We start from the raw sequence: 25,627 nt of genomic DNA, 5'->3' as shown, positions 1-25,627 counted from the left end.
ATCTATTTCTCTCTTTGTCCTCCAGTCCCTCACTTTTTCTTGCCTAGCTTTACTTTATTTTTAAAGTCAAAGAAATTCCACATAGAGGAATTCAATTCCACCCCTTTGCTTCATATGCACTTCTGTTAGATGCCATTTTGTCATATCACCTCTGCTCTGCCATCTATCACATGACAACAAAATGCAACAGAACATTGGTAAGAGGGTTCAACCTCTGCTTCCATACTGTCAACATTCACCTCTGATGTCATAGGCCAACATAATACAGTAGGAGACATTACTTTTGGAGCAGCCCTCACAGACTTGCAAGTTAACTGGAATAATTTAGACTGACGTCTTATTAATGTCACTGGCCTCTTTTCAGCAAGAGGGAAGAAGCAGACCTAGTGCAGCTACATATATTTTCCATTAAGCTGGTAGAAGGGAAAGGGAGCTAGGAACACACCAGGTGCTGAGCAGCTAGAAGACAAACTGCAGCATAGCAGTTACAAAAGTAGTTACAAAATAGATAAAAAAATAACAATATTTCATTATGTAATCACAACACATTATTTTTAGTCACAAACAGATGAGACTCACAATCAGTTTTCTAAAGTCAATCTACTAAGAAACCCAGCAACTCCCATTTGAAGAATTACTTTAGAGGGCAAAGGAATACCTGTAGGTCAATCTACATTCTTTGGCATAAGCACGCAATCCAGTGGGGATATCCAGAAAGAAATAAGGTCACAAATTGTCAGGGTGGCATCTGTATTTACCAGTTTGAACATGATTAGGTTGTTGAAAATCTTCAACTTGAAGGCCAAATCAGCATCTTACAGACCAAACTACAAGTCTTCAACTTAGATGTTATTTCCATTTGAACATCTGGATATGAAACCTAGCCTTTCCCCAGAGGCATGCAGGCAGACATCTTTAAGGTTTTGAAAGAAAAAGTCTCTAAAATGCTAAATAGAATAAAAATACAAAATAGTACAGGTTTTTAACATTTGTCAGGAGCTATTAAAGAGCTCCATAGCTCTGTACCCCTGGCAAATAAAATGAGGACATCTGGGACACATCAAGAATGAAGGCCGTGTTAAGGATGTCACTGAGTAACCAAGGAAACAAGTGTGTAGAGCTGTGTAATGTCAAAAACTGATCAGAGGGTACACAAGAGCAGCACAAGGGTGAACATGCATAGCAGCATTTTCTGCAGCAGCTGAAACATAGTGATAAAGGATAAAGTCTACGACTCTTCTGTCACTTAATCAGTTTATCTACCCAGCCAATTCCTGACATGTTAAGACATGATAGAATGCATACTTCTACTGTTTCTGAACATTACTTCAATTTACAGGTTCCCAGAAATATTAATGCCATATCGAACCAGTTTTCAAACTCCAGAGTTTGCAGTTGATTATTTCTTGAAGGGAAAAATAAATATTTCAGTAAACTGCCTCATTCTCTCTTCCTGCAGAGGTTTGAAATTTATTTCTTCATCTCTTACTACCACAATATTACAAGAAAATATGGCTTCCTGCTCCACTGGTTACTATTACTAAATATCGATTACAAAGCTTTTAATGGCAGTACCACAAAATAAGTCTTTTTTTTCTTGTTATGTCTATATTTCATTAAAAAAAATGACACAGAAATTGGGAAGAGAAATAAGGTGAAAAAAGTGTAATTCAAATATCATCCTTTTCTCCTCTATGACAGTGTAGATTCTCTGACTTAACAATAAAGTTATTAAGCACATATAGTCTTAGCATGTGATTGGATGGAAGAAGATCTTCCCAACCTTCTCAATGGAAGGCACCTGATCCCTAGAAGAAATAATAGGTAGGGTCTCAGACTTCTATTCTGTAACTAGAACTTGATTTCTCTAGTAACTTATTTATTTTTAAGAGTGAAAACATATTTTTGAAGTCTTCCTGCCTTGCATAGAGCAGCTTCTTTCCTGCTCTTTATACAGATATAAACATCCAGCCCAGCTTGCATCAAGATGCAGATGACACAGGCAACTCTACTGCGTACCGGATGTGATGGGCAGGATCTTGATGGATTTCAGCTGTCACTAATGATCTGTGCTAGAGAATGGGCTACTTTCCAGGTGCCACAAACAAGCTGTTCGGAAATCCTTTCCTTTCCGAGAGTGGCCTCTTGTGATTGTGGAAAAATATTTTTTTTGTTTTCTGATCTCAACATGAAAGTATTTCAGATTCTCTGAGCAATCCACCATATTGGGCTAGATGAACAAACAGCAGGAGATAGCTCATATTCAGAGGAGAACAAGAGGGAAAATAATGAATTACTGGAATGGTGCTGGCCACTTCAGTAGGAACACCACTAATCTAATGAAAATATTGACATTTACAGGAATCCACAGTAAGTTATACATACTTGTGGTCTGTGCTACTGTATCACTTTCCATGTTTTATTTCTGTTTACCTTCCAAAACTACTGTAACTAATAAATTTATAATAATTAAGGAGGAGACAGCCAAGTATGAGAAAATAACAGCCTCCAAAATTCACACTTTTCCCAGCTGGACTACTTAATCGGTCTGGGGAGATCTTTTCTGTCTCTAATGAGATAGGAAAGCTGGGAGAAATGAGCAGGAGCCTAATTATCTCTAGTATAACTTTATGAAAAACAGTGTGCTTACACAAGGGACTCATTTAATGCATTAATCCTTGCTAATCATCCAATTAGCAGCTAAATAACCAGAATTTATGTATATACATCTATGTATAAATATGTTATATACCAGTGCATGAGACTGTCATATAAAACAGTCTGGTTCTTTCTGAAGTTGGAGGTTGCGCTTGGTGTCCTGAATTACTTGGATGAAGTAACTACTACTGGGGCAATCTCTCTTTGGGCCTCAGAGCAGTTTTTAGGGTCTGTTATTGACAGAAGTTGGCGATGCACAGATCATGAATGGGTGGAAGGGGAGATGGCTTTTTAAGTAATAGTTTTATTCTCCAACTCAATAGTGCCTCTAGTCTGAGGGGTTTCAGAATGCCACTGTACTCAGTACAACAAAAACACTGCACTGAGCAAGGACATGGCTGTGCTGCCGTTTTGCAAGGCTAACTTAGGCTGATTTCTGTGTCAGGAAGGCCTATCCCAAGCACGCATTGACTCTGATCACTTAATCTCACTGAGAAAAACATATTCTGTGCACGTTTTCCTAATTACTCAACAGGAAAAGCCTTACACAGCACATAGCAGAATTCAGCAATTTAGTTTATCGTGGTGCCTGCAATCTTCTTCCTCTGGGAGTTAAAAAGGAAAAAAAAAAAAAAAAAAAAAAGAAAAGCTACCTTTCTTGAGCTACTGGTTGTGACAGTTTTTCCCCAGTTTTGCCTACAGAGTGCCAAGGCACCTGGCTGTCCCATCAGAGGCTCTTGCTGCTCCCCATCTGTCCAGCCAGATTTCATCAGCACAATTTTCTTTGGCACAGTTACCAAAGGGGTGATTTCTTGAAGATAATCATGACATGGACCTGCCAGTTATGAGGTAATGTTTAATCCTTCTGGATTAAAAAAAAAAATGTCAGGAGAACAAGTTTTTTGGCCAAGGCACATACACCTCTTCTTCCAAAAAAGCCCCATGCCATTTCAGTAGATAGCAATCTATTTTTTTGGCATTAGAACTTTGTTAATCGTTTACATCAGCTTGTTTCAATACCTTATTGATCTTGTTTCCTAACAAGTGACCAAGTAAATTAATAAAACTAGTCAAACTCAAGCCACACAGTGGAGATTTCCTTAACTGAAGACAGAAGGGTCTAAAATGAACCTGACAACCAAGGTAATGCTTTGTATTGATGAAAGAGATTGACATGCAGCTTGTAATAGAAATTCATTTCTTTTGGTCAATATTTATTTCAAATTTTGAGCTAGAGGGTGCACACAAAAGATTTCCTCAATTTCTGTACAGGGCATACAGGAAAATATTGACCTTGAAAATGCAACTTTCTTTCATCACAGTAAACATTCTCTTCTACACCATAATCTCTCTTGTCTGAAGACATTTGTCACTTGTAGACAACCTTGCAGGACTGACAAATATAACATTTCTCATTTACTCCTAAACAAATTGTCCTGCTATTTGCAGACCAGAAGTGCTTTATGCAGTCTTTACAATTAAAGCATCAGTTATCACATAGATAGGGATTGGGGTTCTCATTTTAAAAATAGGCAAACACGCTGGCAGCTGAAAGTTTGTTTAAACTTCTTAAAAATAAGGCAACCAAACTTAAATTTGGAAAGGAATAAAATAATTCAAACCCTTCATTTTTCAAAAGGACAAAACTGAGATTGAAGTTTACCATTCATCAAATTTGAGCGCACAAATCTAATTTGAGCATCTTCAGATGTCATGTAGGAGTTATGCAGAGAAAATGTAGCGTACTTATGATACCACAACTTCAGAAGAATCACAATAAAGCTTTAAATCAAATATTTTATACAATTTAGTGCTAAATCTGCAATGATAAACTACAAAAATAAAAAGATTCTATAACTGAAAAGAGATTCAAATAAAATATTTATAAATTCACTGCAACTCTATACCTTCTCCTAATTTGAGTTGAAGCTTTGTTTGTACAGGTACTGCTGTGAAACTTGATAAAAATACTCCAATTTACTTAGGTCTCCTGTCCTAAAGGCAGGACTCTGAATGTAGAAAACATTTACGTTTCACAGAAGGATATAAGAAAATGTTCCTGGCGAAGCTATCGTGCTCCAATTTGATTTTAACTTTGATGTGTTGCAAGCTGCTGAGCTCTTTTGAGACTTTGAGAGGGTGGTGCATGTTCTGGTTTTTAGCTCTCTTTCACTGTTGATGGGTTCTTCAGGGTTTGCTGAAGGTACAGTTGCATGAAGCCCTGTATGCCCTGTGGGGAAGCCCTGCCTCATCACCTCTCTGGAAAATCACTAGCAGACAGTATAAGGAAAACCTGCTTCTTACATCTATTTCTGAAAATTCCTGTGCTACTTTTTCTTCTTTGCAGAGTCTATTTCATGACCAAACTAGGGTGCATCAGGTTTGCAGCTTGGAAAATGATCTTGCTGCTTATTTATGTTTTATATCTTTATTTCAGTTATGCATTCAGCAGCTGGAGTCCATATGGAAATGTTAGTCATTTTAATTTAGTGAAGACCTTCACAGATAAGGGGTAGGAAATATGACCTCTTCTTTCCTATTTGGTCCCTAAGCATATATTATTAGTGAGAAATACATACAGAATAGTATATTTTTCCTAATGTTATGATTTTCTACATCAATTTCAACTAGCAACATGGGCCCTGATACAGCAAGCACACAAACAAATGTTAAATTTTAGAGTTGCGAGCAAGAATGAGTGGGGCTGAACATTGCTCTACTGGTTTGAAGGAGATCAACATTGAGCAAGACCTTAATCCTACAGGAAGCTTAACTTCATTTTCCTTCTCCCTCAGAAACACTTCTACCTAGGAACCAGCTCCTTTAAAAGCCCCAACATCCTCCAGGAATCACACTGGTTTGCTAACATACACCAGTGCCAAAGAGAAGCACTGTTTAGCACTGATAGATTGACAGCGTAATTTTGGCAGCAGATAGTGGTAGCACAGCTGTACCTACAACCCAAAAAAGTTCACAGAGATCCAGCAGAAACCCAAAGGAGCATCCTGAAGTAAACACAGTTGCTACAGCAGAAAAGGTAACATGACTGCATTGATCTTTACTATTTACAAAGCTCCCAAAATTACAAGAGATACCCTATAAGAAGTGGAAAAAAGTATCTAAATCTTATTCTGGAAAGCTAATAATTCCTGCAGGAATGCAATAAGAGATAGGATGAAGGTGACAGACAATGTAAGAGACAGGGAGAAAAAAAAAGATTTAGATGTACACAACTCAGAGAAAATTCAGTGAGCATGTCTCCCACAGGAATAGAGGAAAAGTATCTACTTTAACTGATTCAGTAAGACTAAAGTCATCTCCATACAGGCAACCAGCAGAAGGTTTGTATGGACAGCTGTTAGGGGTGCAGGTGCTTGAGGTTGGATTTCCCTCTGCATCAGAGAAATTAAATGCAGGTATTGTCAGAAAACATGGAATCTTTCCTCAAGAATCATCAAGGAACACTGCAGCCAGTTAATTCAAACAGGTATTGAAAGTCACTTATTTTTTCATCCTCATGTCTCAGATATCACAAAAACATTGTTTCTCAAAGAGCTTGAATATTTTATTTCAATTAAACATTCATGCTCTTTCAGCTTCTGGTAACCTTCAAACCCAGTCTTAGGTGGCTTTATTTGGACAAAGAGGTGCCTTGCTGTCCTCCAGGTTTGGTCAGCAGAGGATAGTACCAAGAAGTGAAGCAGATTGTTTTTTACTTTTTTACCCCAGGAACATAAATGAATTTCACTTTCCAGCTAAGTATCAAACATTTGTATGCTCCACTTCCTCAAGAAGCTGACAAAACAAATTTAGCATTAAGAGCAAGAAGAAAATTATCTGACAGATTCAGCCTCATCTCGGCACCCTTTTCTAGTTTACTTTTTGCCAAACCATGATTGCAAAAGCAATTCCTTACTCCCTTGAATAAATGCCATAGAACTGTTTGAACAAGTACAACCGGATAAGTCAACTCAGGGATGTTGTATGTAATATGGTTGATAGCTGTGTGCAAAGAGTTAGGAGAAAATGCCAGTCCTGAAACTCCAGGGCAGTGTTGGAGCTGACAGGAAAAGTAATTACAGAACCACAGTGAGGCAGTGGAAAGAGAATGACGGAGAATTTGAACATTAAATTCATATATGTACTAGAATTTCAATTGAATAACAATCTTCCACCTGCTATGCATACACAGAAGTAAAAAGATTTGAGTAAAACCTCCTCAGTAAGAAAGAAGGGAAACCACAACCTAATGTTACAAAACTTTTGAGGCCATGTGGAAAATTCATGAAATAGTAAAAAGCAAAGCTAGGGCTGCTGATTTTCGAATGTAAAGAAAATGAACTGCACATCAGCAATATTAAACTTATAACAAGTAATGGTTTTAGGCCAGTTTACCACAAACAGCAGTGTAAAATGTTGCTGAAAGAAGGTTTCTAGCATTTTCATAAACCATTAGCATTCAAGTCCAAGGAATCTGAATTCTCCTAACAGCAATTTTTCAATAGCAAATGCCTACAGAAAGACATTATTTGCTTGCAGAAGCAAAGAAACTTTTGAAAATAAAAAAAATATTTAAAATCCTAAACTTTTTCAGTGAGAAAAAGGCAACTTTTTCTTGTAGTTTTTTGTTTCTTTGTGTGTAAAAAGACCTAGGAAATTTCAAACCACAGGGACAGTAACTGATATCACCTCCCTGGGCAGGCTGTTCCAACACATGACCATTCTTTTGGAGAAGAAATTATTCCTAATATCCAACCTGAACCTCCCCTAGTGCAACCTGAGCACAACTCTCATCCTTTGATAGAATGAAGAATTCACAGGAACTCTCCTATGATACAATTTTGAGTCAATGATTAAAAGAAGCCCCAGTGACACCGAAATTCAGCACGCAAAAACCTTAAACTCACCACACTAGGCTGTAAAGAACATTTGGATACACTGTACTGGTTCTGAAGGAGTACCTGTGAACTAGGCTAATAATAGTGCAGGTATTAGAACTCAACTTTGCCATGTATTCTCTTGCAAGGCTTTCCTTGTGTTTCATGGTTTTTGTTTTTCTCTTTTATCCTCAGAGCATGTACATACCATTCAGTTTGGGATGAAAAATTGAATGCCTGGTTTTGCACAGATCTCTGTATACATTTTTTTTTGCAATGGAAGAACAATGGAAGAATTAGTCTTATTTCCTAATGCTATTGAAGTTAATTCTTTGTGCAAGGTTGCTTCCTGGAAATAAGTATTTGGAGTGCAATTCCTAATAAAACGAGCTGCCTAGAGCATCTTGTGACTACCTCTATTCTATGACTCATGGACTTACAGAGGAAAACACCTTGACTGTGCATACTTCAGCTTTCTGCTCCAGTGATTTCCCCTTTACTCAAGGTCCCCAGATCAACTGCTGCTTGGCAAAACCAGAGCACACACATCAGAGACAAGTAAAGAGCTGTTGACAGAGCACTGATTCAGCAAGTGATTTTAACTCTGATTAAGATCAAGTCACATGGATATCTTTATTCTAATGCAGAAGAGGAGTTTGCTAGCTTAGCAACAAGGAGCATTGCAGGCATGCTCCTCTCCCTGATGCTTGCCACAGAACCATTGGGGTGATATGGAGCTACCTCGATACAGCAGGGCTTTGAGAAGAGGCCTGCATAGCCTATCAGGGAACATGACCTGTTTTCCAGTCTGCCACGTGAGAGTTCACAGAGGAAATCATTAAACTGGAGCCAAGCATATTTGCTGCAAAAACAAAGGACGTGGTAGTCCAAGGGAGCAATTGCCAGACAAGTTTGAGCTGCAGACTATTTTGCAAAGGATAAATACTTTCGCTCTGCAGCTGATAAATGTCCTAATAAAGTACTGCACCGTTAAAACTGAAATATATACAAAGCTTACAGTCTTTTTATCATTCAGCACAGCTGCCTAGCTGCTCAGTGCACTCAAACTTAAGATGAGATAAAAGCGGATACCAAAGCTGAGTGTAACAAAAGGCTGAGTTTCCTCCTGGCTAGGGTGCGGCCAATGCAATCATTCAGAGCCAATGCATTTTAAAGCAAGAGAAGCAGACATCCTGAATATTTACTGAGGAAAACTAACTGGGTGTTGCTGGGCTTGCAAAAGTCATCAGCACCCAACTGCCGGTGGCTGCAGGCATTGCACCACGATGCAGACAGGTCAGGAATCACAGCCACACACAGCTTTCCTCATGGGGCTGCTGCAAGTGACAAACCAGGTGCAATCATTCCCGGGACTGAGCTCAGAGGGAACAGACTTATGCATTTTCTCAGGTGTGCTTGAGTGTCTGGCAGGCTCTGTCATCTCACCTACATGTTTTCATTTTCCTACTTTTTTTTTTTTTTTTTTTTTTTTGCATGGGCAGTTTCACAGTATGAAGTTTGAAGAGCTGAAATAATATTGAAAAAAAATCTTTATTCACAAGGTAATTTGAACTCCAAAAAAAGTTTGAATGTAATGATGTTTGCAGGCTTTCTGTGTTTATTTTCCCCATGCATTTCAACTCTCTAGCCTTCTTCCTGAGAATACTCATGGAAAGTGAATTTCAGGTAACAGCTCACTTTGGACTTCATTGTTGACTTTTATGCTTGCCCTTTGCAAATCTCATTATAGCAATTAGTTAGATAAATGGCGGAAGAATGAAAGTATCCCACGGTGGAAAATCGGGTCCAGCAAAATTTAAAGGAGTTTCTGCCAGTGGCAATATTTCAGCCCACATTTGTAATGCAACAAATAAGACAGCTGCAAATTTCAAGTACGTATGGCTAGCAAGAAGATTTCCGCTCCGAAGAAATAAAAAAGCAGTCAGTAAGTGCATCTAAGTCAGTTATGGACAAGAAGTTTGTGCACGCATAAAAAAGCAGTAGTTGCTTATTGTAAAGTGAGTTACTGGCTCAGGTTACCGAACAACTTTGCCAACTTAATACAGAATTTAAATGAATTAAGTCTGTTCCATATACACAGCCATAGTAGTCAATCTAAAATTCCTGAGATGCATCACTTACACTGCAGTTCTCTCTACAGTTTGTAAAGTTGGCAGCTGAAAAGAAAGCAGCCTTCTTTCTAGGTTGCATTTGAAAACTCTGGACATCGTTGTGAGGAGTTGTTGTGTTACTGTTATGACATTAAATTTCAAATTGACTTACAGGGTCAACATGAAGTAGCACTTAGTGTTCAGAAGGGTGTTACGAGTACGGAGGCAAAAACTGCCTGTTCCTTCCAATATTTCATTGTTATCAACACTAACAAGTAGAAAATTAAAATAATTATACTTCTTTCAGCTATTTATCGCTTTATAGCTAGATTAAACTTGGAACGGATCTGGACATAATTTTATCCTGAATACCCAAACTATTTTTCTCCGCTAAAACCCTTTCTCCTGTACGCTGGAGTTTGCTTTGGATCTACTCATTTCTCCCTTCAATTAAATATAAGTAAAGAACTTAAAGAACATAGCTGGCCATTTACTCACCTCTGATTTGTTTGAATGAGATAATTAACTGGAAGGCTTACAGTTTTCTCTGGGAAATATATATGCCCATGCATCAAGCAACCACATGCACGAAAGCAGCTAAATCTTGAGACATTTCTTCTCTCTGCTAAATCACTACGTACTCCACACACATGCTCATTATTCACTGGAAAGTGTTCCTGCCATGGCAGTGCCCCACACTTGCTCTGTTCCCATCAGTGCTGTTTTGGCAAGCACCTAAAGCCACCAGGTCAGTACAACCAGAAGGCCCACACCCCAAAGATGCCAGCGAGCCCCAGCAGCAGGGCTACAAGGAGTGGAAAACACAGCAGTGTTTTGAGAGTATTGTGAATAGTTTCTAACTATGCCTCAGAGCCCTGGAAAGCAGGAAAAAAATAAGAGTATGGACTGTAGTCTGATAGTTCACACATATTGCTAAAGTTTCACCAAAAGTGAGTTCTTGAATAATGAAAAATGATGGCATGCAAGAACCGATATCTGGGTGTCTGGACCACAAGTCCTCTGGTGATTTTGTATCTCAGCACTCTTCCCTAGAGCAGGAAAACAAGATGGGCAATGTAGACACTCAGCACAGAAGTATAGTGCCTCTTTTTATAATCTCTTTACTTTATTTGCTCTAGGGAGAAAGGGAATTATTCAGAAAGGGATTGTGAAAGTAGAGTCTTTGTCAAACATGTGCAAAATGAGAAATAAACATTTAAAACAGCTGAAGGCAAAGAAGGCACCGCCAAAAAATGCTTGATGGAAAGAAGAAAATTAAATTTAAACCAAGTGCTACTAGTATTGTGAAAGAACAAGAAACAGAACCTCCTAGACACGGCATAAGAACCACCAGGGAAATGTCAGGTGAGGTGGGGAGGAAGGTGTCAGCCCTGAACAAGGTTGCAGCTTGACCACGTGTGTCTGAAGATGGGGTGGGTTTAAGTGGCCTTCATCACAGCTCCTCTTCCTACAACTAGGCTGCAGCCTCTACTTCCAGTGGTGGAGCCTAGTAGCAAGACTGGTCCCAGTGGGACTAACCCCCTCTCGCTGCAGTTGATTGGGCAGTCCCCAATGTCACCTCCTGGCATTATTCATGCAGTCCTCAAATGCCTCATACACTGACATTCACAAAGCAGAACTTTTGTGGTATACATTCTGGTAAACCAGTGAGTTGTGCCAAACCCCACTATGAGTACAAGTTGGGGGATGTAAGTTTGGAATGCAGCCATGCCAAGAAGACTTGGGAGTACTGGTAGATGGCAAGCTAGGTGCAAGCCAGAAACAAGCCCCCACAGCCCAGAAAACCAACCATATCCTAGGCAGCAGGACAATGGAGGTGATCCTACCCGTACTCTGCTCTGCACTGAGGGGACCTCACTTGGAGTACTGAGTCCAGATGTGGAGTCCTCAGTACAGTGGAGACATGGTCCTGATAGAGGGCACCCAGAGGGGTCCACAGAAGTGATCCAAGGGATAAAATGTCTTTCCTACAAGAGCAGAGTGTGAGATCTGGAATTGCTCAGCCTGAAGAAGAGAAGGTTTGGGGAGACCTGAGAGCAGCCTTTCATTATCTAAAGGAGGCTATAAGAAAAAAAAAGGGACAGACTCTTTATCAGGGTTTGTTGTGACAGGACAAAGGGAATTGGTTTCAAACTGGAACAGGAGAGATTTAGACTAGATATTTGGTTTGGATATAAGGAAGAATATATTTTCTTAATACAGTAAGAGTGGCAAGGTGCTGGGACAGGTTGCCCTTAGAGATGATGGATGCCCTATCCCAGGGGATGCTCAAGGTCAGGCTGGACAGAGCTTTGTTCACCTGATGTAGCTGCAGGTGTCCCTATTAATTGCAGGAGAATTGAGCTAGATGACCTTTAAGGGCCCTTTCCAAGTCACTGGAAAACACCTAACACTGTCTCTGTGCTTGCAAGCAAGTCTAGAAATGTTAGCCCTAGGGAGCTGCAGCAAGTGTGCTGAGGGGATTAGGGTAGCTGCTGGAAGAGCAGCATGAGCCTCTGGAAGATGTTCAGTTGTACAGTGCCAGCACAGCTTGCTAGGGCCTGAGGTAATAACAACCATCTGTCTAAGTCATTTCTGCTGTTGTCAAGTACTGTAATTGTAGGTAATTTTGCGCCTGAGCGTTTCATTACTTCTAGACTTCAGAAGCAAGTTTAACACCTTTTTGTAAGACTGAAAGTCCGCAGTTCTCCAAGGTCCTACTTGCAAAGAGCTGACAGGAAAGCATCACATTTTGGGAAAGGTTGTTCTATATCACATCTATAATCATACCTTTCCATATATTTTAACTACCGATTTGATTTCAAAGTGGTTTATAAATGAGGAGAAAAGCTGAGGGAACAAATGGCACCAACTGTTTTGATAATGAAGCTGTCTGGCAGATTCTTCATCTAGGATACCAAAGAATGGGACCAGTCGTGCATCTCTGACCCATTTTGCAGAATCATAAGCTGTGAGGAACAATTATCTCAGGAGGTATCTGCACTTGCCTTACAGCCTGAGATTTGCTCATTCCATCTGATTTTTGTCTTTTTATACTATAGACAGAGATAAAGAACAGCCAAGATGTAGTCTGGCCTTGCTGCTTTTTGTTATGATTACACAATATAATATCTTGGTCAGCTGAAGGAACAGAGTGTTTAATTTCTCCCTCTTATTCTTTATGGAGATAGGCCTGAGCAATGAAGTTTGGATCCAGACCCAGCATTGAGCATTTTCAGAGCTAAGAGTTGTTTGGATGAGGGCTTCCGGCACAGGCCTCTCTCTTAACACTTCTCTCCCTGTGCTGCCAGACACAGCGCTGGTTTCGCAAAAGGACAGAGATGCAAAACTACATATGGTTTTATGTCTGATCCTCATTTCCACACAATGAAAAATTAGGATATGACATCTCCAAGCAACATCCATCTGATCTATCAGAGCTCAGCTCATATCTGTAATCCCTCCTCAAGCATATGTTTTCTACAAGTATCTGACAACCAGTGCTCTGCTAATTAAACTTGGAGTGGAAGAAAAAAGAATTATGAACTCATAAAATAAAGCATTTCCAATAGTAAAACAGACAAGCTTCTAAGGGACCAACTCATTTTGCTAGCACTGCAAGAAGCCTCTCCCTTCTCTATGGTTAGTCTCAGGTAGGCAGATGAGAGGACAAAGCAGTTAGTAAAAGGTGGTAAGACTCAGTACCCCCTGCAAGCCACCTTTAACAGAGGAGCTGGCACTCACTTTGGCAGAGGTGAAGAGAGGAAGAAGGAAAAGCTGCAGAGGAATTAGCTACTGTTTCCTTGCTTACAGATAGGGAAACAAGGGGAGGATTTGCTCTGCAACTACTATTTACACCCAGCCAAGGGGATAGCATGTATCAGGCACCTAGGCATAAGCTCTGATATGGGTGCCTAGGACAGAGGGGACTGAAAATGGCTTTTACGGGCTATGGGAGAAGAAGGGAAGAATTTTTTTTCCAGCAGGCAACACAGACAAAAAAATGAAGTGCAGCAATGAACTAGGACAGGTTCAACAGGCAGGATGCCATCCAGAGAGACCAAGACAGGCTCTACTGGAGGCCCACATGAGGTTCAACAAAGTCAAGTGCAAGGTGTTGCACTCAGGGCATGGCAATCCCCACTGTTAAGTACAAGCTGGGGGATTTAAGGATGGAACACAGCCCTGCCAAGAAGGACCTGGGAGTATTGGTGGATGGCAAGCTGGGTGTGAGCCAGAAACAAGCCCCCACAGCCCAGAAAACCAACCATATCCTAGGCAGCAGGACAATGGAGGTGATCCTACCCGTACTCTGCTCTGCACTGAGGGGACCTCACCTGGAGTACCGAGTCCAGATGTGGAGTCCTCAGTACAGGAGAGACATGGACCTGATGGAAGGCCACAAAAACAATCCAAGGGATAAAATGTCTCTCCTACAAGAGCAGAGTGTGAGATCTGGAGTTGCTCAGCCTGAAGAAGAGAAGGTTTGGGGAGACCTGAGAGCAGCCTTTCATTATCTAAAGGGGGCTATAAGAAAAAAAGGGACAGACTCTTTATCAGGATCTGTTGTGACAGGACAAAAAGAATTGGTTTCAAACTGGAACAGGAGAGATTTAGATTGGAGATAAAAAGTTTTTTTTTTTTTTTAGTATTAAGACTGGTGAGGCGTTGGGACAGGTTGCCCTGTGAGGTAATTGATGCCCCATCCCAAGATACAGTCAAGATCAGGCTGGATGGGGCTCTGAGCATCTGGTGTAGCTGTAAGCATCCCTGTTCTTTCCTGGTGAGTTGGATTAGAAAACCTTTAAGGGTCCTTTCCAACTCAAACAATTCTGTTTGGTCCCAGAGGAGCTTCTGCTCATCTTCAGTGTCTCAAAACTACAGAACCAGACTGCTTTAGGCACTGACTACAGCTTAAGACACTGCAAACAGATAATGGTTATTAAAAATATAGCTAAGTTTCAGTCTTACTATACAATGAACTGGAGATGTAAATGAAGGTGTCCTTCAGGAGACTATCAGGACAGAAGGTAGGAACAGGTTGGTCTTCAGAGACACTGCCCTTTCATACTCATTACTTCAGGAATAGCTCCTTAAACTCCAATTCACTAGTGCCTATCTAAGTTCTGCCCCTTCACTGATGAATGTCATATCACCAGGAAATGGGAATTATACAATCTGCCTCTGGCTTCTGTAACTAAGCAAAACACTGCACAGGCTTACTGCAACAAACTAAAGAATTCCTTAGTAACCTGGAATGCAAATTAAATGAGATGGTTTCCCCTTTATGATGATAGATGTTTTGCATGGATAAAAAAGGCTACCATCTGAGCACAATTATGGGTGAATTTCTCACTGAGCTGTACTTTGAACGTTTTAAGACAATTCCATTATCCCTCTCAGATGCTTAAGACCTAAACAAACTTGATTTTACCCTTCCCTCCCCCCATAGTTAGTGGATGGTAACATCTAGAGGCATATAAATCTGCACAAATTTATGGCTGTTCTAATTATGTTTATTTTCTGATTTACCAATTCTTTTCCTCTTTTAAAGAGGAAAAAAAAATCTTTCGAAGTTGTTTTTGTGCTTGAGAATAGCTACAGATTCACATCATACAGGCAGTGGTCAGCTCTCTGCACTTCTCACATGAAGATCACTGTCTTGTTTTAGAGCTTATATGCACTATGTCAGTCTCACCTAATTCCAGGAGCAAACAGTGCATAACAGGGCCACACACAGCACATTGCCTGTGTGTACAAAAGGGCCATCTTTAAGCCACCTTTTGCACTCTACAACTGCATTTAGGACATAGGGGTTAAAGAGAGGCTGTTCTCCTGCAGCTTTCTCCCATCCATGAGAGATAAGGCCAGTGAGCCTTCATTGCCAGTTCTCATTAGTGCAGTTCTGAGGGCCAGGTAAAAACAGGGTGAGATTTCAGCTGTCCTCCCCTCTGCTCTGAAGGGTCCCCAGGCCTGATGAGGTAAGTCCACAGAAGTCAACAGAAGCCTAATCAAAGGGGCCTGGGTGAGATCTCATGGGCATCACCTCCCAGGCCTATTTATGGCAAATTGATGAGACTTCGGAGAAAAGGTCCTGACTTTAATCTAAACACAACCTAATTTTAAATATCTTCTCCGTAGGTCCTGATCCAGAAAATCACTGAGAACCTATTTAATTTTAAGCATCTTGTTAAGCCCTGTGCTATCCAACATAAGACAGATTAAGAACACTATGCAAGTTCACAAGTCTTTGGTTTAAGTACATAATTAAAGGTAAGCATGTGGCTAAGTGTTTTGCTGTACAGGAATGAAATGACTTGCATGCTTAGATGCTGTGCTGAAGCATGGAGACAGGAGCTGCTTTGTGCTTAGAGCTAGGAGAGCAAGGAACACACACTGTGCTGCTGCAAGCTAAAGGATGAAGAAGTGAGCATGCCTGATGATCAGCCATTCTTTAGGAAATTGGTTGTGCTCCAAGATCAGCTCCAGAAATACTGGAGGGAGAGATGTCTGTGCATGTCCCATCAGTTTGGGTGACTTCTGCTGGCTTTTCTTCTGTCTCTATTACTTTCCTGGAGAGGTCTTGCAGGGATGCTGTAGGGATGCAAGAGTGCTCAAATGCGGGGCAGCATGAAAAAAAAAAAAGTGCAAAAAGAAAACAAGATGCAAAAACCTGGAGATCCCAGAGCTTGCAGGCTGTTAGATACCTCATTCCAGCTGCAGGGTGGGCAGGATGGAGAGACCCAGTGGCCCAGCTCAGCTGTGAAGCTGACCCCCCCCCCCCCGTTCCACCACTCAGACGAAGAGGAATGGGGAAAGCCAGCGACGCTCAGTGAGGCCCTACAGCGGCCATCGGCGGGGCGCGAGTGCCACCTGGTGCCACCTGCTCCTACAGACAGCTCGGCAGAGGGAAGGGTTTGCCAGTAAGCCCCGATTCTGCTGCCCTCTCACCAGCTGCAGCTTGCTATTTGCTTACAGTCTCACGGAGCAGCAACATCCCTTCTATTCCCCAAATCTTTAAGTCATACAATGCTCAGATTTATCTCAAAGTTCATGTAAGCCACTAACATTGCTGGGCTAGTTGCCACAGTGCACATCTAGTTCAACTGCACCCTCATTTATAACAGAACCAGCTGAGCATTGCAGAAACAAACCTGTAGTCACCCACAGATAGGAGAGCTGCACAGCCCTCATATACACAGCACCTACAGAAAAGATAGAAGAGTTGTCCTGCATATTAACTACATCCTCCTGGGTTCCTTCCTCAACTTCACCCTGTAATCTGGGACTGCTAGGTGTGGGTCTAGAATCATCTAAGTTGGAAGAGACCCTTAAAGACCTTCTAGTCCAATTCCCCTGCAACAAACAGGGACACCTACAGCTACAACAGGTGCTCAGAGCCCTGTCCAGCCTGACCTTGAATATCTCCAGGGATGGTGCATCCACCCTCCCCCGGGCAACCTGTTCCTATGTCTCACCACTCTTACTGTAAAAATTTCTTCTTTAGATCCAGTCTAAATCTCCCCTCCTTTAGTTTGAAACCATTTCTCCTTATCTTATCACAGCAGCACTGCTAAAGATTGTGCCCTCTTCTTTCTTATAGCCTCCCTTTAGACACTGAAAGGCCACTCTCGGGTCTCCCCAGGGCCTTCTCTTCTCCAGACTCATCAGCCCCAGCTCTCTCAGCCTGTCCTCATAGGAGAGGTTGATACTTGGACTCCCCACACTCTGCCATCCATAGGTCAGCGCTAGGCAGACTGAAGAAACAGAACAAAGCTTCCATGTTCACCACCAGGCAGCAGTTCCAAGGGTCCTCACTGCAAATGAGGGCAAGGAGCAGAAAAAGGAAGAACAACATGCCCCTGGGTATTCACTGTGTCAACAAGTACCAGAAATTCAGATGGGCTTTTTGAAAAATGCTCATTCAAAATATTTAATGTGGCGCATCAAGCATATACCAACAGGACAGGACTACACACACAGAGGGCCCATCCCTGGTCTGATACCCAGCTTAGTGTCCAAAGGCACTTTCCTTCAAGAGCAGTGTACTCTGATTTATTAGGCAGTTTTATGGACTTATACTTCCTCACGTTTTACCAGTGTGATTAATTCAGCTGGCACCTCTGATCCCACTTCCACCACCAAACTTTTCTCTTGAATGGGATGACTCTGTAGTCTCACCATTCATGTGTTTGAGTCAGATCTCACATCAAAGATGTCCTGGGTTTTATACTGTCAGAAGCAATTTTGTCCCAGAAGAATGAAGATTGTGATTATCCCAGGAGGAAAGCTGTCAACTCAGCTCTATGTAGAAAAACTACTGTCTACAAAAGCTTATAGTGGACACCCTTTGGCAGACTGCCCTCTTAAAATTAAAAAAAAAAAAAAAGTCCAGTTAATCTACATGAAAGACTTTTTCTAAGAGCATTTTTGTGTTTGCTGCCTTGGTTCATACAGCAAATTTTAATGAGGAAGAAGAGAATCTAATAATGTTTTTCATAAGCAATAATTTTCTCTGTGAATATACAGAAAAACAACAGAAGTATCACAAAGAAAAGACCTGTTTCAAGCAGGGTCTGACAGATGCTGGTCTTTGACAATGCTGTAGAGCTTTCAAACAGTGAAAACTACTGGATCACATGATGGATGCCTGTGCTTTAGAACATGGACACTATGCCACTGGCTCCCAGAGAAGCAGCTGTTGGGCTGCTGGTGGCACTGGGTCACTCAGTAAGCTTTCTCATCCGCATGCAGGCTAAGGCATGTTTAGGAGTGTGTGACACTTCCTAGCTCGGTAACTCAGGCTTGTTTCCAGCCAAGCCAATGCTACCATCCAGAGATCTGAATGCTGCTGAAATGTCAACAGGTTCAAGGAAGATTTCCTTTGGAATTATGCTATAAAATTGTACTGGAATAAAATGCTGCCAGTGAGCAAACGTGGCATTACCATATTGATGTAAGATCTAAATAGTTTTGAAGAGCTGCAGATTCAGTGAAACACCCTGCCTACCCAGTAATATCAAATCATAAAATTATTAAGGTTGTAAAAGGCAACTAAGATCATCCACAGTCCAATCCCCAACCCACCCCCACCATGCCTCTAACCACAAAACTCTATACCACATCTCCATGGTTCTTGAATGTCTCCAGGAACTGTGGCTTCACCGCCTTCTTGGGTAGCCTGTGCCCATGAATCACTACTCTAAGATTTTTCCTAATACCCAATTAGAGGAACAAAGATCTTGGTAATGACTCAAGGAAGTACTTAAGCAAGATCTTACACATGTGAAGAGGACCACATACAAGCATATAATGAAATAAGTAAATAAGTTTTTTTTTTTTTTTTTTTTTTTTTTTTTACAGATTTCAGCTTTAATTGCACAAAACACAGAGAAGGATGAGGAAAAAAGTAAAAAAATCTAAAGGACAAAAAAAAATCTGAGTGTCAAAGTCAAAAGGTAAAGGGAGTAAGACCATTAGAATATAGTTATTTTGAAAACATCATAATGTCAAAACTCTAAACTGTCATACTGCTCAGAAGTACAGGTTTCTCCCTTTAAATGCGTGCCTTCCAGGCTTAATCTAATATGGCGGTATTTTGTATAACTTCAAAAAAAAAGCTGCTTAAAGATGACAGGACAGGGTACATTTTTATTACTGGAAATGGAATTTTAAGCACGGAGTTTATCTTGTCAGGTTAGCTCAGTGGTGATGTGAGCTTGCAAGGGGTGAAGCAGATCACTAATTGCCAGCAATAAACTGATAAGCACAGAAGCTAGAAGTCTTCAGACGGGTGCTGTTTGGGAAGATGGGGACTGTTAGAACAGGTACTTTCTGCACAGGCTTCCTTCTCCCTGAGCTCAGCAGTGATAGCCTGACTTTTGTTCTCAGATCCAAGAAAGGAGCACGTTGTGGGTTGTTTGGGACAGATCAGAGAGACAGGTATATACCTGTACACCTTGTTGCCATGCCAGCTCCACCCTGCAAATTTTGCAGCTCTGTTTATGCTTCATTTTTCCATGGCTCCAGACAGCCATAATTTTAATTGGACTGGCTGACTTTTTTTAACCCTTTTTATTTACCTATTTTACTTCATTATGTGAATCTTGGCACCAGAGCCTCCTGCAATTCAAATTACAATATCAAAAGGTGCATCAGCTAATTAACAAATGGCTATTCACCTAAAATTAGGCAACCTACCCTAAACAATAAACCAAATTAACCCCCCACCACTCCTGTCTTGCTTCTGGCCTGAGCTGCACCAAGGTTAGCGGGGGGAGGAAGGCAACAGGGGAAGTACCAACTCTGCTCTGAGCTTTTGAACCTTGCCATACATCTTCCTCCTCATGAAGAGCATGCATCAGAGAGCCAAAAAACTTGGTTGGCTGTGAAAAGGAAATCCTGAAAGTGATAGGGGACTGATTGAATACAAGCTTCCCATTCTGAAGCATTGCCATCACTGGCAAGAAATAAATAGAAGGGAGGGAGAAAGGGACTGGCCCTATTTTGAGTGCTTCGCTCTTGCCTCCTAGAGTCTCCTCCACACCTCTGTTCATCAAGTATTAGTTGATAAGAGTAAAAAAATATATAATTGAAAAAGAAATATATCAGAAACAGCAAAATCTTTTCTTCTTACATAAGCTGTAACAAGTGCAGGCCACAATTCCAGCAATAGCAGAAAAAGCACATAGGTCTTTTTCTCACTTTCCTAGCATTTTTCTCTGTATCTTTTACCACAGAGTGCCTCATGCTAAGCTTTCATCCTGCAGACATCTTGTGCCGGTGTCAGTGGCTGTACTCATGCATGCAAACTGAAGGCACTGCAATGGTGAGCAAGTACAGCCCCAGTCCTTCAGGAGAAACACTAGGTCTTAAATGTCTCCTGGAAAGCGCTCGAGACTTGAGATGCTTCATAAATAGCAAAGTTGACCTCAGGGAAAGCTGGGTTCAGTTTCAAACTAGATCTGTACTTTTTAGAACTGGCTCAGTCACAGTGTAGGGAAGCAGCCACAATCAGTGATTCCTTCTGCAACAGAGCACACAATCCATCCCAGTGAGTGCTGGGTGCATCAGACAAGGGGATGGTACCACCACAAGGCCTGCAGGTATCATCTGAGACTGGCATGGTTGCCATGCCCAGGTGCAACAAGGGACAGGCAAGAGGCAAGCTGGCATACACTGCCAGTAGGGCTTTCTTCCAGATTTCAGTCCAGATTTCCCGCTCTCCTGTTTGCTCAGAAGGAGATTTACAAGTTAGTGTACTAGTTTCATGACACATACATAGTATCTCATAAATTTTCCTAGATCCCACTAGGCCACTTCATAAAATATATACATATACTACCAACTGTCAGAATAAGAAATGAGCTCCAACCAGTACAAACAGTGGCTGTCACTATAACAACCCTAAATGAGTTTCAGTAGAGGTTCTTATAACTTTGGCTGCTACCTTGGCAGTGAAACCACAGCACAACAAGACACCAGGTATAGCAATTCTCACTGAGGTTACAGATCTGCCTGTAGGGTTTACTGTCTGAAGGAAGAGTGCAAAATAACGCGCCAGACAAAAATTTTAAAAGCATTTTTGTTTAAAATACTTATGAACTCTATTTATGCCAATTAAATTATAAAGAATACACAAAAACTGACAGAAGGTAACACCTGAACTCTCTGGAGGTTGGTGGCCCGGCCCTGCCTGTAGCAGTGGGTTTGGAACACCATGATCCCTGGGGTCCCTTCCAACCCAAGCCATTCTATGATTCTGTGAACTGTATAACTGTGCATATTTAACACCCATGCTGTTTCTGAAGAAACCTGCTCATTTCTCTCTTTAAAGCTGCTTACATAATTACAACTTTTCTTCCACTTCGAATTAACTCTGGACAGAAAGCAGGAATTTCCTACTCTTTTGCCTGAGAACACTTGGTGTACTTCGATTATTTTCCCCCCCCCCCACATTTGTATATTTGATAATTTGGTGAAATTTTGTTCACAAAAGCATAATGGGCTGTTTGCTGCAGCCACCATTGAACCAGCTTTTCCTATAAGATACACCTGTTCTGGAAAAGCTTGTATCGAACAATGCTACACCTATCAGTAACAGATGTGACAAACACCTTGCAAAAAAAAAACCAAAACATTATTTTTGAATTCAACTCTAAATTCAGAATTTAAGCAGTTGAAAGATAGGACTCCCACAAACACTTGCATAGGCTTATCAGTAGGTACACTGCTATTGTATTTGTGCTACTTGCACCAGGACTTTTCCCCTCAGCATCTCTTCAATCACCCAGAGGGACTTCAGTGGCAGCATGGCCAGCTACCATCACAGGGATGGGCGCTGTTGATGGCCCAGTGGGCTTTGAGCATGAGCAAGAAAGGCTCAGCAAGACTCCATGCCATTTCTCAGTGTGTCCCAAGTAAAAAAGAAAGGACATGAGTAGACTGAGTTTTAAATTTCACTCATCATCAAAACTGATCTGTAACTGATGCTAGAGATTTTCTCCATATTTCTCCAATTCAGATCTGATTCACTTCTGATGTCAAACTATTTCAGACCTTGGGCATGTCAGTATCTATTTTGGTCTGTAAGATGAACTTTGAAGATTCTCATCTAACATGCTCTGACCCTCCTGGTAACAATCCTAGTGAAAGCTGACAATTTCATCTGCCTTCCCAACACTGAGTCAGTGGTGTGGAAACTTCTTAGGAGCTATACTCTTTGAATGTTATTTACAGCTGCTTCAAGTCAAAGTTGAAAGAAAAACAGGAAAAAACCCAAACCTGGCATCTTATGTCCCTTTATGTTCCCAGCTTGATCTGGAAACATCAATTTTAAAAACAGGATGGATAATGAACAGCTGTAATTATCACAGGGATTAATATGATTAAAAATACTAGCACAACACATAACCTTTCTTTCATTCTTTATTAATGATAGACTTCTTATTCAGTTCTGTTAGATCTGTGTTCTAATTAATACCAGAATCTTGTATTCTGCTTATAACTATTGATTTAATCTGCCTACAGTGTTTACTAGTGCAGAGCTACTCACACTTCACATAACAGATCCAGGAAGAACAGTCTTCATATGAGATAAGAAAACCTAACCTGTCTGGTATTCGCTAGGAAGCTCTGGCTTAGACATTTGGGTTCAAGTTTTGCTCTCTGGCACTGCATAACACTGTTACCCATGCTTTTATGGACTGTGTAGGCAGGTTAGTAGCATGCTATGGAGGGCACACTTTGTCTACACAAAGGTGTAGACAGAGCATATGGGAGCTGGAAATGCCAGTGTTGGTTGTCTTACACTCAAGACTGCCATCCCCTTTTCCTACAAAATCTGCCCTTCAGATAATTATAAGGGTCAGGAATAGTCCCCCTTGTACAGAAAGGGTCAGGAATAGTCCCCCTTGTACAGAAAGGGTCAGCCTTGACACCGCATGGATGCCTGAGAGGTTTTGTCAAATATGCTGCCAGGGATGAAGGAAAGGCTCCCATTTTGCAAGCACCAAGAGGAGAAGTATGGAGCACCTAGGCCATTCTGGGACATCTTGAGGAGCAAGACAAGTAGGGCTTCCCCTCAGAGGCTTCCCTCAGCAGTAGTGCTTCTGGGACTTGAGAAGTTCTAGCAAAATAGCTTGGCAAAGTCCATAAACATTTCAAGTGAGTTGTCAGGAAGGAGAGAGTAAATTACCTGTTTATTTTCAAGTTCATGTTAAGCTAAATGCTGCTGTATGGCTTCTATTAAGAGCAGTTCTCTTCCCATTTCCATCTGTTCTTTGCCAGCAGTGACTACTTCCACATGCCAGAAATGCAAACTGCTCCTTCCTTATGTGCTCCTTTCCTACAACTCCTAGATAGGAAAAAAGCCTCTTCAACTGCTTGTTTCAAGGCTGTCATCAGTTAACAGTTTTTCTTCCTACCAGATGACCAGGCAGGGGAAAAATTATAAAGCTACTACAGAAGATTATATGTTTAACGTTTCAGAGTGTGGAAGCATGTAACTTTTCTTTCAAACATCCCTCTGTCACCTTCCCACCCTCTCCCTGAGGCTCATTCCAGCTTGTTCACAAATCAGAGGTAACTGACAGCAGCAAATCAGATCACATAAATCACTTGGTAGCGGCTGGAGCAGGGAAGGTGAGAGTACACAGCCGCTGTGTGAGCCAGAGGTCACTGAGGTGCTCCTCGCCACGCATGCAGGAACCCTGGCAAATCCTCATCATCCTCACTCCCATGTGGGAACACAGCAGAGACCTCCCTGCTGGCCATGAAAGTGTGCATCTTCTGAAACAGGGACGGATGGTCAAAGCTACAGGCTTGAAGAACTAAATTCTGATGATTCTCACTCTCCTCCCAAAATAAAGCCACTTCTATTAACATGATTCAAATCAGATTTTGACACTTATCTACACACAGTGGTTTATAAATCCACCTTATAAAAAGAGTGCTTGATAGATATTCTATCATTCTGCATTGATGTGATACTTATGTTAGAGACTAACCCAGCACAACAATAGCTTTAATAATAACTGCTAACATGACATTAATGGAAGCTGAGTGTAAATCCACAGAGATGTGAAAACCACTGTGCTGAACCAATACATTGGAAGTAAAAAATAAAATAAAATAATAAGCAACATAAGCCTCAGAAGTACTGAGTGGCTGATTACTGGCTGAAGCTTGTCAGTGAAGTGGTATGCTTCAGTGGATCACTAAATTACAAAAAAAAAAAAAAAAAAAAAGGAGGAGGGAATTAAAGGTGGATATTTTAACACCATTTTTAACATCAAAGGTTTTTGTTTTTGCCAGAAAGAACCCCCTGCACCTGCTGACTGACATCAAAACAAGTAATTACAGCTATACCATCATTAGCAGTGTTTTAGCTACTTACACTATATCAAAACTAAACTGACCAATTTTTGTGGTAAATTTTTTTCTCCCTAACATACCAAGATCCTTCACTTTAATAGAAGTGAGCCTTCATTCAGAACACCCCAAAGGTACATGGGTAGAAGTGCTGAAGTGTAGATATAACTGAATTCTCCAATAGTCATCTCTTCAAATTTTGCTTAAAGTTTCAAGAGTAAAGAAAAAAACAAGCACCCTGAGAAAAAAAATTAAAAAAAATCAAACTTTCCCTTCTCCAAGTATTTAATTGGTTCAAGCTTTTTTGCTATTTAAAAGTAATAATTTTATGAACACTAGTACAAATGCTAATGTTCTCAGACCTGTAACCAGGGAAATAAGAAGGAACTGACAGGCAAGAAATCAAAACAAAGCCAAAAACCTGTGGTGTGCTCCTAAAGTATAAGAAGCTTACATTTTTGTTGCTGCTTTGTTCTAGGAAGCTATTTTCTGTTTACAAAGAATATCCAAACACCAGAGCTCTGAAAATTCTTCACTGCCTACTAATTCAAAGGACTCAAAAACAGCTAATTTTATAAACTTTGTTTTATAAACATGAGATACTAAGACAGTGTAGAAACATACAGCATTATTTCCCTTCAAGATATTTAACAAAGCTCAACAACATAGATTCATGCTATTCATAAGCACAGCACATTCACTTCCCCTATTGGAGCCCTCCGTTTTGCTAATCAGGTTGGGCGCAGATTCTAAACAGCTTCCTAGGGATTAAACAAAACTGCATAGCCATGAGAGAAACACCATTTTTCTTCTGATGCTATCAAAACTCTATACTGCCATTTCATCCTGCAACTGTTCAAGCACAGTGCTCCCTCAGAACAACAAATTAACTCTGAATGAACTTCCTTTTGTTTCTAATGCTGTGAACAATTATTTTCTTTCATTTCTGGCATAGTTTTAAGATCAGATGTTGAAATACTATAGTACAAAGAGAGAAGTTCTTCTTTTGTTATACTTTGATTAGGTAAAGTAAGGATGCTTGAAATCTTTTATCAGATTTCCTAAAGTGAGATATGTTTATTTATTAAAAATAATAAGAGAAACCATACT

Source organism: Cyrtonyx montezumae, unplaced genomic scaffold, assembly GCF_038088225.1.
Source record: "Cyrtonyx montezumae isolate F1298 unplaced genomic scaffold, pur_monq_1.0 scaffold_2, whole genome shotgun sequence".
Taxonomy (NCBI): domain Eukaryota; kingdom Metazoa; phylum Chordata; class Aves; order Galliformes; family Odontophoridae; genus Cyrtonyx; species Cyrtonyx montezumae.
Note: the sequence above shows the minus strand (reverse complement) of the source record.